Genomic DNA, 9,957 nt, shown 5'->3' on the forward strand with positions numbered 1-9,957 from the left:
CCTCCTCCTCTTCTCCTCCTCCTCCTCCTCCTCCTCTTCTCCTCCTCCTCCTCCTCCTCCTCTTCTCCTCCTCCTCCTCCTCCTCCTCCTCCTCCTCCTCCTCTTCACCTCCTCCTCCTCCTCCTCTTCTCCTCCTCCTCCTCTTTTCCTTTTTCCAGAATTTGAGGTGGCTGAAGAAATTTGGTTGGGTTATTAATAACTTCCCTCTTTTCCACAGGAGCTGGGAGACAGCAGTTAGTCTTTTAATTGACTTAATTTTGCTAGTGAATGAGAATCATCTTTGCTTTGCAGGCATGTCCCTCAGAGGATTGGGTTTTAGACAGTCAAGAAATCTGGATTCATTTGTACTCCATTTGGGTGGTGGTTTTGAGGAAATTAAATTGTGTGATTATTTTTTGGTGGTGGTGGCTGGTTTTGGCTTTTGATTTTTTTTCTCAAATTTATCACAAGCTTGTTAAGTTCATCAAGTCTGAGTTATGTCCCAGCCACTTAGGTTTTCATAATGAGAAATGTAACATGCATTCTATTAATGCCTGCAGTGAGACAAGATCAGCAACAAAACTGTAAAATTCTAACTTCTGTTCTATTGGTATCACTTAAAGTTTTATAATGTCTCTGGAGCACTATGGGTCATATAGACTTTGTTACCTTTACTGCATTTCTGCTCAGTCTGGTAATTCTTTTGTGACACAACGTAAAAATAATTCATAGTTAGAGAAGTCACCTTTAGTTGTAAATAAAGGCACAGGATGTAGTTCTCCCAGCATATGAACTATTAAAAAAAAACCAAACAACCAAACAAGCATGCTTTTATAGTTTTATTTCCATCTTTGAAAACAATTAGAAGAGAGCATCTGCTTTGGTGTTACAGAAACCACAATGCTAATTTTCAAACTGTTTCCAACGTGAAATTCTTTACCACAAGGTGAGGGTGGTGAGGCACTGGAACAGGTTGCCCAGAGAGGTTGTGGCTGCCCCCTCCCTGGAAGTGTTCAAGGCCAGGTTGGATGGGGCTTTGGGCAGCCTGGTCTGGTGGAGGGTGTCCCTGCCCATGGTGGCGGGAGTTCAAACTAGATGATCTTTAACGTCATTTCCAACCCAAACCATTCTGTGATTCTATGATTTTTTTCCTCAGAAAAGCAGAGACAAGTAAAGAAAGCAAAGGACAATAATGAGGGAGAGAGAATATTTTCTTATTAAGGCAAAGTACTATATAAAACTTATTCCCCCCTCCAGCTGGTTTTCAACTGCTCCAAGACTTTCATTTCTGAACTGGTGCTTCTGACTGCTTATAAAATAATTACTATGTTTTATTTCTCCTTAACTATCAAGGTGCAGGGACAATTTTCAGCCCTCTTCCCTTTTCTCATATAAGAAAATACCTAAAGAGTATCTTCATATATGAAATTATATGAGACTCTTGATGTGAAAAAGATTCATATTTTGGCCTCTGAGTGACCTACAGTAAATAACCGATGCATATGGAAGTTACAGATGCTGAAAATTTACATTGAGTTTTTCTTTCTTTTATTTTTTTCCTCCTTCTTTTTACAGGTATTACTATGATGGAGACATGATCTGCAAAGTGCAAGGCAAGAGATTTGTGTACAAATTTGTCTGCGACTTGAAAACTCTCATTGGATACAGCGCAGCAGAGTTGAATCGGTTGGTCACGGAATGCGAGCAGAAGAAACTAGCCAAGATGCAGCTCCATGGCATTGCACAGCCAGTTACAGCAGTGGCGCTAGCTACGGCATCCCTGCAAACAGAGAAAGATAATTAAGCACTAGGACCTGAAAGCGGGAGCCTGAGGCCTTTCCTATATAACCAGAGCAGTTGCTGCTCTTATCTTTATCAGAATTGGAAACTTCTTTTGTTTCTTGACAGTACAATATAGTGTATGGTTTTCTACAAAGAACTGGGACTCGCATAAATTTGGATCTTTTAACAGCATATATTTCAGTATAAGTTAAGGGATCACCACAACCTCTGCAACTTCGAGTCAGGGCCTCTGTTGTATGCAATCTGAAATTGGTGAGAAATGTTGAACTGGTCAGCGTTCTGTGTCCACAGCTGTACAAAATAATTTTTGTAGCGCTTTTAACAAAAATGATGTACCTACGGCAAGCAAGCTGATCAGTTGTCTGAACTCAGTCCTTTCCAGTCTTTTGTTCTCTGCTGAGCTACCAAATGGCATTTGATGATTTCAAAGTTAAACGTGTTCATTATTCTCATTTAATCAAGCAGAGCTGAAAGACGCATTAAATGTTACAAAGCATCAGGTTCTTAAAATAGCTTCTGTGTTTATAAGCAAAGGAAACTAAGACTAGACCGAACTGAAGATCAGTGCTGAAGAAGGAGATCCAGGTTTAGATCTGGCTTAGGTGAAAAGCCAATTATGAGTATTTCATTGTGAGATGTAGATAATATGCATATATGAGGGCAAGTAGGTATCTGTTTTGAAAGACATTGTTAACGCTAGCCATTTAGCAAAAAGCGAAGACAAACTTCTTCCCCCACTACCACCCCCCATCAGGTGATTTGAAAACTTGAAAAAATAGCCCTCGCCCAAAGAGTAGTTTGGTTTGGTGGGGGGGTTTAATGCTCTGTTCTGCAAGGTGCTTATACCTGCATGTAGTCAGCCGTAGTAACTGAAGGCTTAAGTTAATCACAGTCAGTAGTCCCTGTTTAGAAACAAAATGCAAGTTGAAAATAGTTTTACAGAGAACTGAAGTTTGATTTCCAAATTATTGTACAGTCTGACATATATTAAACTACAAAGATGTGTAATTTTTATTTAAAATTAATTTCCTTCTGAACTTCAAGTGATGTTTTTGAAGCTTCATAAGCCAAGTGCATGCTCCAGAACTGGGTGCAATTTGAAGTCTGGATGATGAATAGAAATAGTTGGAATGTATCCTGAATTCTGAGCTACGGAGAGTACTTCGTGCAAACTTACACATGCAGTAAAAAATAGGCTGCGACTTTTGAGCTTCTGTACTGACGCCCATTAGACTCTTTCTTTTGACGGCTGAAAATGGTGCAGTTTTGGTTTTGCTTTTGCCCTTTCATGTTATGTTCATGTCACCATGCACATTTCCAACTTTTTATAAGTAAAACCCCCTCTGGTAACACTTAAAAATTAAAATGCAAATGGATAAGGGAAAACCTTCAATTCTGTGAGGGATCAAGCTACTCTTAAACCTTAAGTCAGAAGTGCTTGTACAGTGAGGTTCTAAGCACAAAATGTGCTTATACTGAGTAGGGAGACCACTGGACTGTTACTCTTCATCTGAAAAGGAATGGTCATACTTGCAGGCAGAGGGCAAAGAACAGAGAAGACTCCTGTTTATTTTAAAGATACATTGAGGACAAAGCTTTTTGTTTATAGGCGGATGTTCATCTGCAGATACTTTTTGCTTAACTAGAAATCTCGCCTACTTTTTTCGTTGTCACCACAATTACAATTTTTTTTTTTGCCAGATTCTTTCCATAACTCTCAATATTGTTTTCATTCTTGAGCTCTTAAAGCACTCCATCTACTAAGCATGCAGGTTTTGTTTTTAAAAAAAAATCTTAAGCCCTGAGCAAAATGTCTAAATGCATCTGTCACAAGAGGTCAACCATCAATCCATTTATTGCTGTTACGGTCATCTGATTCCACTAGCTGGCGAGTGTTTCAGGAGACTTACGCAATTAGGTGCAGGTTTGCTTACTAAGAATAAGATGAAGCTGATAGTTCGGTGGCAGCAGCTACGTACATAACACTGCTCTGTTACTAAACAGAAGTCCAGTGCAAGTCACTAGTTATATTTAGCAGCGTTCATGAGAGGCCTTTTTAGTTAAAATGCAGTACAAAAAGGAGAGAAGCTTAAAATATCAGCTTTCTAGATCAAACTGGACCGTGGGAGGATAAACTAGCAGCGAAATTGAAATGTAATACCAGTGCTTCATCCCTTTGAATGTTCTTGTTACATAAGCCCTCTAGGGGAAACTTCTGATACCACACTTTCTTTGTAAATACATCTGATTATTATTTTGCAGCTTTTCAGTAGGTATGATAGTCCTTTGGGTTCTTTGTTGTGGGATCGTCTGCTTTTCCACCGTGTTCTAACTATTAAAGGAGGAATCTTTCAAACAGTATAAAATCACTGTCACATTCTCTGTAGCTGAGGGAGAAATCTGTGACTAACTTGATGTCTTCAATAAAATAAAAGTTGTAGAATATATTGTCAAAGGTTGTTCCGTTGCTCCCAGAGGGAAAACATAGAAAGAATATTCCCAACTTTTTGTAAAACAGAAGGGTTTTTGCATACTTTTTACTCTTTAAATAAAGACACTTATACTCTGCTAATAATTATGTATTTCTTTTGTGTTTTGCATTTTTTTGGTAATTTTACATGAAACAATTATTTTCTATTTTTACTCTGATAAAATATTTGTGCATAAAATGTCAATATAGTAAAATAAAAATGTTATACAGCTAATGCTTGTTGACTTAGTTTTTCAGAAGGCCATTTGTAATGTCATTCAGGTGCAACCAGTTTAAAGATTAATACATGCACTTTATTCTCATTAAGATCACAAGCTTGTTAAAGAAGGCAGATTTGTCTTATTTGCTGAAGATGCATCTTTGACTCAATGCTTGGCTATGTGACTACTTTTAAAGTGGAACTCGGTGTCCTTTATTACTGCAACAGCTTTAACTTCTTAATTGTAAGTCTTAAAATGGTGCTTTGGTAAAAATAATGATGGAAGTTTAACAGGAGGATGAAATGGAGCCCTGTAAAACAGTTTTATGCTTTTAGGAGTGTTTAAATATGAAAGGTTCGTGTTGAACTGTAATATCTAGACTTTGTTTCATTCTTGCAAATAGCCTCACTTCTTTCCTGCTAACTGAATTGTTAGTACTGTCCTTGTTAAAAAGAAGATAAAATTCTGATTATACTGTTATTGCCTTATTTTAAAATCGTGTCTCAATAGAAATATATCTCTGAACTCCACCATCTGGATTGCCAAATTCAAGACTGAAATATTTTGTCATCTTTAAACCGACCAGATCACTTGATTTCAAAATGTTTATGTTTAGCTTTGCAGCAACAGCATGTAACAGACTGAAAATAATATTTTAGAACGTTTCAGTAATTTGTGGGCCTTTTTTTAAAGTGCACTTACAAGCGTTCAGTGTCTTATTAATTGAGGACCTTTTATTTGTAGTTTATAGTAACGCGCCAGTGAGAGTTTGTTGTGGGATTCCCATTCTCAATTTTTATTGGAACAATATAGGGAGTTACAAACTAACAGCTTGCAATTATCACTTTTAAGCAAAATAAGCTGACATGGGGCCTGATAGTGAAAGAAGGGTGATATAAGGTCCATTGACACAGGTTTATGGGAAACATTTATTCATTTTTTTGAAGAGCGTGATAAAAGATTCATTTACGCAGGCCTATGGTGAATATTTTTACTGACTGGGTTTTTTTGTTTTTCAAGATAATATATATTGTTAAAAGCTGTGATTTTAATGTAGCTATATCAGAGCTTCTACAATGTGTTTGGTTTGATGCTGTGTAGGTTTTCTTCTGGAAAAGTAGTTTTTAATACAGATGATGCTAAAAAGAATGTGACTTAATAATCAAAGGAGTGGAACGTTTGGTTTTGAGAGTTGTAATGCGGGACTTGATACATTAGACATATTATGACTCAATTATATTTTGCATCTTTATTTCAGGATTAGAGCCCACAGCATCATATTGGGCACCAAGCTGAATTTTTATCATGTAATTTTAGAGTATTGACATCTCAGCCATTAATAATTTGAAACTGAGGTTTAAAAAATGCTGAGGAGGGAGGAAAAAAATATTGAGTGTCTGCCTTTAATTAAAATTATATTTTATTCATGGAACTGGGCCTCTGGAAACCGAAATAAAATGGTGCTAACGGCAGCAGTATGGGAAGATGCATCTTGTAACCCATGAAACAGTTCTCTTTTACCTGGAAAAACAGAGGAATTGGTGGTTGTGTTTGTGGTTTGTGACACGCAACGTCCAAGTAGGTTCTTGTAGGTGGTGTCACCGTAAGTGGCTATGATAGGAAAGAAAGAATCCGACGGTAATAAAGGTAATTGCAGTTGTCAGCAACTTACGTAGTTACTTAATAAAAGGCAGTTTAAGAGGGGAGATAACTATCAGAAGCAGTTGAAATCCTCATGTAAATGGTTGTCTCATGTTACCCTGTTGCCAGAGTTGAAATGGTCGTTCAGAAACAGCAGGAAAAATGCCTGTTCACTCTAGCACAGCTGTGCTGAGTGTGGAAACTTGTGGAAACATTTAATTTTGTCCATTGAATTGCTTCAGGTATTTGCTACTAATGACCTAAATGAGCTGGGAGTCTTTAGTGTTAAAAAACCCCGCCAACCCCTGTCCATAATAAATCTGGTATCTTAAGACACTTTTTTTTTTTCCCTTATCTTTGCAACCTGCCTTGTAACCTAGATGGAAAAAATCAGCATTTACGAGTTGCATTTCTAGTCCTGTGGGGGCTACATATCAGAATTCACTAATCAAAGTAGAATACCTCCATCTCAGTAGACAAAAGGCAAATTATGTGTATTATATTATGTGTCAATTATAATTGAAGCAAGCATGGATGGCACTAAACAAACAAATTTCTTAGAAATTACAAGATTTGTTGTTTGACATTCCTTCCACTTAGGGAAAGGTATTTGGGGATGAAAAAAATGTTGGTTAGCTGTTTCCCAATTCATCCCGCTAAGCTTAGATTTTTCAACATTCTCATTTTCAAGGACTCTGCAGGAACTGCTTCATAGGAACTGGGTTTGCAAAAACCTTCAGCTGCAGAAGACAATGAAAACCAGTATGTTTAAAAGAATCTAAGAGTGAAAGCTGCCAACAGCGTGTGTGGAAAAAATGAGTCTGGAAGAGTGAGAATGCAAGAGATGAGATTTAATGAGATTAACTGGGGGGAAGGACACCTGCAGGGTGCAGTTCTTTAAACTTCAGGGTTAGGAAGAAAGAGTATGCAATTATTTTCTTTTTTTCCCCTCATGAAAGCAAGATTTTATTCCAGGAATTCAAAGCTACATTATTCCCAAAATGAAGCACGCTCCCTGCCTCCTGAGGCATGCCAACATGTTGGGCTTCACAGAAACTGCCCCGTGCAGGAATCCGTAATGCCCACTTCGATTTCCCCATCGAGATCAGCGAAGTATGATCATGCTCAAATTAGTGTGCCCAGGTGGGAAAATAAAGCATAATTCAGCCTTTTTGCAATCAACAGTATCTTTTTGTAGACTGGCTGCTTGCTGAATTTTGCTCAGCTGGAGAAGCAGGAAAAAAACAGGAGAGCACTGTGATTCATGGGCATGTGCATGTTGGGATGGAAAGGCCTCGATTATTTTGGAAAACAGGCTTCAACAATTAGTTTTGCTGTTGCTCCTGAAATATTCTGTCAAAGGAGGATAGCTCTTCAAGGAGAGGCTGTAACCAGCTAGAGCGTGGTACCATGCCGATAGCTGAATTATGACACTAAATTGCCACTAAACTGAAAATAGCAATATTAATTAATTTCTGGGAACAGCTGTAAAAAGCTTATAAAACCAGACGAGTGGTAATAGAGTTGAGTTTTTTCCCCGGACCAGAAGGCGAGCTAGACCAGGCCAGCAGGTACAAAGGACAGGCGGGCTTTGCCCGGATGCTCTGCCAGGGACATCAGAGCAGCTTTGCACAGGGCTGGAGCAAAACTGGCTTGTGTTGAGGGACTGAACAAGTCCTGACAGAAAAGTGCTGTGCAAGTTTATAAGTAAACAAACAAATATATTGGGAGGGAGAGTCCCGGGGCCTGGGGTGCCTGGTGGGGGAGTCCCCTAACTTTACTTGGTCAGGTAGTGTTGCACCCTTTAGACTTCACCTTGCAGTAGACAAGGCTGAAATGGAGGAGTGCTGTTATTTTTTTTTATTTTTAAGAGAGACCTGGCTGAAGAGAACAAACTGAAGGAAGAAATAGGAACTTCTTCCTTAGAGGTCAACCATGAGGCTGGACGTGTTATTTAATAGACTGAATATAAATGCAGGCAGGGCACTGATGTTGACTGAAGGCGCAGGCAGGCCAGAGGGGAGGGAAACAGAGCCATCACAAAAATGCAGGGAAGCAAAGAAACTCCTGACTCAGCCGAAGCAGCTCTGAGAAAAGGCAGAGAGAGCTGTAGCTGCTGCTCGCCGGCTGAGAGCAGCCGGTACTGTCGGTACTGTCAGCCAAGGGGCTGTCTCCTGTTGGCTCCGTACCTCCGTACCTCCGACAGCCTCTGTGACTAAACCAGATGGTGTTAAGGTAGCTCTTGGTTATATCCTTGCTAGCTGCTGACTGAAGCAACTGGCATCGATTATCCCCTTGGGCCAGGAAAAGTAAACAGATAAACACAGGTTTTCCTCTTTTTTCAACAGTGTACACCTAGAAACGTTTCTTCTCTCATTATCTGGGCTGCACTGGAGGCTTTTGAAAAAACCGTTCTGATTAAACTGTGGGTGTCCTGTGGAGAATTATTTTCGGTATCGGCTAACAGATATGTCTGGTGAGCAGTGATCCCAGGGAGCAGACAACTTCCAACAAACTGTTCTACTACAGCGTTATTCAATGAAGCATTTTAAATTACCCATTTAAAGCCTTCGATCCTGATGCCTCTAAATACCAGGGAATCTTGCGTTTCATTTTTTTCAAACTGTATTTGGCCTTGTGATCGTAGAGGAGCTCTTGCTAGAGAGACACGTGCTGTAATTCTCTCCACTTTTCCTGCAGTCTTCCATTGCTTCACCCACTGATCACAATTTTCTTTCAACCAGTAGCAAAATTAAAGTTTGGCCAGATGCTGTTCCCTGCAGTGAAGCTCACAAGCTCCATATCAACTTAATCTGACTTTCATAAATAATTTGGGAATTACTGGAGCTATTTAGCCTGCTACTCACTTTGCTCCTTCCCTTTCCTTATATCACCTTGGAAACTCTTCAATGAAATGGAGGAACTAAAGGCAAAAATACTCTTTTTTCCTGACAGTGGTCCCAGGGAACGTGCTAGCTCAGCACCTGTCTTTTACTAGAGGGCATTGGTACCAAAACAAGTCCAGGAGTGATGTTCTTCCCTGTTTTTCCCTTCTCCCAAAAGACACGCACTGTGCAGGCTGATTTTCATGGGATGTTCCTATCATCTCTTAAATTAGCTTGTGTCTAAAAAGGTGGGTTTTTTCTCCTGTGACCTTCAGGGCTGTACTGGGTTTGCATGGCAAGGTTTAGGTAGCAGGGGGGCTACAGGGGTGGCTTCTGCAAGAAGCTGCCAGAAGCTTCCCTCATGTCCAACAGAGCCAATGCCAGCCAGCTCCAAGAAGGATCTGCTGCTGGCCAAGGCCGAGCCCATCAGTGACAGTAGTAAGCACCTCTGGGGTAACAGAGTTAAGAAGGGGGGGGGCGGGGGGAACCCTAGCAGGAGTTTTTGCAGCCAGAGAGAGGAGTGAGATGTGAGAAACTTTGCAGGCACCCAGGTCAGTGAGGAAGAAGGGGAGGAGGTGCTCCAGGCGCTGGAGCAGAGGTTCCCCTGCAGCCTGTGGAGAAGACCATGGTGAGACAGGCTGTCCCCCTGCAGCTCATGGGGGCTGAATGGTGGAGCAGATACCCACCTGCAGCCCATGGAGGACTACATGCTGGAGCAGGTGGATGCACCTGAAGGAGGCTGTGACCTCATGGGAATCCCACGCTGGAGCAAGCTCTTGGCAGGACCTGTGGCGAGAGAGAGGAGCCCAGGCTGGAGCAGGTTTGCTGGCAGGACTTGTGACCCCATGGGAGGGAGCCATGCTGGAGCAGTTTGCTCCTGAAGGTCTGCACCCCATGGAAGGGACCCACGCTGGAGCAGTTAATGAAGAACTGCAGCCCGTGGGAAGGACTCACGGAG

At 40.7% G+C, this 9,957-nt stretch overlaps 1 protein-coding gene across 2 annotated transcripts in view; it reads left to right on the forward strand.

Annotated features, from left to right (window-relative positions):
* Positions 1-4,487, forward strand: part of GABPA (GA binding protein transcription factor subunit alpha) — a 26,169-nt gene extending 21,682 nt beyond the window's left edge. For both annotated transcript variants that reach the window (XM_054843350.1, XM_054843442.1), the window contains exon 9: positions 1,555-4,487. The gene's annotated coding sequence lies outside the window, so the exon portion shown is untranslated. The remainder of the gene's footprint in view (positions 1-1,554) is intronic.
* Positions 4,488-9,957: the final 5,470 nt, after the last annotated feature.

The sequence above is a fragment of the Grus americana genome, chromosome 1 (genome assembly GCF_028858705.1).
Source record: "Grus americana isolate bGruAme1 chromosome 1, bGruAme1.mat, whole genome shotgun sequence".
In the NCBI taxonomy this organism is placed as follows: Eukaryota; Metazoa; Chordata; class Aves; order Gruiformes; family Gruidae; genus Grus; species Grus americana.